Consider the following 3,169-nt stretch of genomic DNA (forward strand, 5'->3'; position numbering starts at 1 on the left):
CATTTTATATATTTTTTATACTTGAGTTTGTTTGCGCCAAACACTTGTGACGTGGCGATTAGTAACTATCGTCCGTCACTCGTCGACTATAGTAAGGAAGCATGATGCGCTTCCCGGCTGCAGGCGGATGTCGCGTCCTAGCCGTAAGGCGATTAGGACGCGAGTCTACGCAGCCCTCGAATTAGAGATTTTGTGAATAAATACGGTCATCAAGGTTGAGTCAAGAAGAAGAAGCCACCAGCAAGGAGGACTGCTGCCGCCGTGGGAGAGAGAAAGCCTGCGAGAAGAACGGCCGCAAGACTCGCTACTCCAGGTGAACCGCTTCCGTTAATAATACGACTCAGTAGGGACCCACAGGGTGGAAAACCTAACATGCAACTGTTTTCAGCAACATCCTGAACGGCGAGGCGAAGCTGCCGAAGGGGAGCGATCACGAGCTGTCGCTAGGAAGCCGCGAGGACGGAGTGGATCGACACCGCGGACGAGCGGAGGATAGCTGCCGCCGAAGGAAATCGGCGAGCACATCCTCCGCGACCCGGAGCGTCCTCCGATCCGAGCGAGGACGCCGCGGAGCTCGTGGATCGACACAAACAACGGCTGCCGCAAAGGAGCTAAAGACAAGGTCAGAGGACAAGGAAGCTCCAAAGCCCGACAGATTGAAAACAGCTGTGCAAAATCTGAGATCGGAAAACGGGGGAAAGATCCCGCCAATGAGCCATCAAGCGCTGTCGGAAGCGAGTTCAAAAACCTGAGATAAAACGGGAAGACAACGACAGTTAGAAAGCTTTTTCGTCACCAATTTCGCACAGTACGGTAGAGTGTGAAGGACGCGCCATCCGTGAAGCCGAAGATTACGACGAAGCACCGACGACTCGACCGACGACCGTAAGGCCGCTGCGATCCAGGGTCAAATTAGTGTGAGTCCAGAGGGACCGCCGAGGCCAGCTGCCGACCGCCCCCGCTCCGCTCGACTTGGTGAGTCCGTTCCAAGAGGAACGAGGATTAGATATTTTAGTGATTTTTCGTGGCACGGAGCGGGTGAGGCGTTGACGAGCGGAGACCCGGCCGTCCTCCTGGACGAGGGCAAGGGCTCGCGTCCCTCTCGCGCGTTCGAGGGACAGGCTCCAGGGTTCATTCGTGCGTAGCAAAACCGCCGAACATCCGTCGGTTATACCGTTGACGCGACCACACCGCCGAACGCGTACGTGGCGGTCGTGACCTCCGCCGGTCACGACGATAACTCGCGCTGCCGAATTTCTCTGTCGCGATCGCGAACAAAGACTAACTCTGTTATCATCATATATTTGCTGCCGAGTAATACTTGTGTAACGGGAACGAACAATAAACGCTGTCGCAGAATATTTTGGCTTATTTAGTTAACTTAGTCGCCGTTCTGTCCTTACACCTCCGACTTCGAGCGAACCAGCCCCTCTGCCGCAAAGAGGGCTGAGCTGCCGGACGTGCGAGCGAGCCGTTCGGGCGGAGGGCCGGTTGTCTTCGTCGGCGAGACCACCGCTTAAGGGAATATTTAGTGTCGATACTTTTAGTGGGTACGGACCGCCGTACCTGGCGCCCAACTAGAACTTTGTGTTTTTCGTGTGAGCTGTCGGGTCTCGCCGGATCTGCCGAACGGTCGCCGAGGCGCGAAGGGTAAAACCTCATTTTGTGTCGCTGCACTCAATTAGTGACACCGGCTGCACGAGCCGCGGGTGTAGCGTTACACACTCTACATAAGAAAATTTATAACTTAGATATACAAGATATATTAAAATATCTTTTAATCTTTGTAGAAGCATATTGTTGAGAGAATTCTAAAGAACTTTCCCGTATGGCGAAATTTTGTCCAAAATTAATTTTTTTAATTTTTTTTAACTTTATAAAAAGAAATAACTTATTACGGATACAGGAAATAGGCATAGGCGGCGCAACTCACAGTTAATTTGCTGACATCACACGTCAGCATCAAGCATCCATGTGTGAATGTTATTTACAACCAATGTTACATACCTATCTACTTCCAATACCAGACCTTCCACCTACCTACTTCCAATACGAGACCCATAAAAAGCAAAATATTTCCTTTTATAAATAAAAAATTAAGTTTCGAACAAAGTTTTACAAAAAGAAAAATCGTTTTAGAAGACACTAGACAATATGCTCCTTCAAGGATAAAAAGTTATTTAAAAACACCCTGTATATACGCACTGTGACGTGGCAGCCGTGGAGGCGCCCGTCTCAAGAACCTCGTACCGATTTAGCGAGAATGTTTGTCGCGTGCCGTGTCGCTAACGGTTTTTTGAGACCTTGCCGAATATCGCGTTCCGTCGAATTGTTTGTTGTGAAGATCTTAGAACAAAGCGAAGAAGCGATTTTTGCGAGCGGAGCAGATGCGAAGGTCAGCGCGTCCCGAATTTTGTGCCCCTCGACGTCCCTTGCCGGCCACCAGGACGAGGAGCGGAGGGCATCGAGGAGCGAGGATGCAGCAGATGACAACTAGCGAAGCCCTTACTCAAGTGAATCGCACTCTCGTACTTTGGTGGTTAAAATATATTATCGCGAATTATTGGGCGCTCAGCAATAGAGAATATTCTATCGCTGAGAAGCTATCGTAGTTATAAGACAGTATCGCGCTTAGACGGATCAGCTGTGTTTACTTTTAGCGAAGCAGCCGTCGTGAGGAACCCGGCAGAAAAAAACGGGAGAGCCGAGAGAGACAACAGGCGAACTCCCGATGTCAACAGTGTCTCGAGACGAAAAGTGTCTCGAGACGAAATTACCGAAATCTGCCGATTCTCGACGGCCGACCACCCCAGGACGAGGGGGATAGCGACGAGGGAGGATCCGCGAGGATACGCGATCCTCCCAGGAAGAATCAGCTGGCAGCCTTACCGCGACCATTGCCGCGCTCAGACGGAAAAAGAGACAATTCGTCCGCATACCGTACCGGCAGTGTGTGAGAGAGAGAGCGAGAGTGAGAGAGAGAGCAGGGAGCGCGAGAGAGTGACGAGGGAGCTAGAGAGAGAGAACAGGGAGAGAGAGAGAGTGCGGAGCGAGAGCGGACGGCGAGAGAGCGACCGAGGAGGGAGCGGAGCGAGAGAGCGAGAGCAAGAGAGAGAGCGGGGAGAGAGAGAGAGTGCGGAGCGAGAGCGGACGGCGAGAGAGCGACCGA

The sequence above is a fragment of the Odontomachus brunneus genome, unplaced genomic scaffold, assembly GCF_010583005.1.
Source record: "Odontomachus brunneus isolate Ranch 3 - 2012 unplaced genomic scaffold, Obru_v1 Obru_scaffold_367, whole genome shotgun sequence".
Classification (NCBI taxonomy): domain Eukaryota; kingdom Metazoa; phylum Arthropoda; class Insecta; order Hymenoptera; family Formicidae; genus Odontomachus; species Odontomachus brunneus.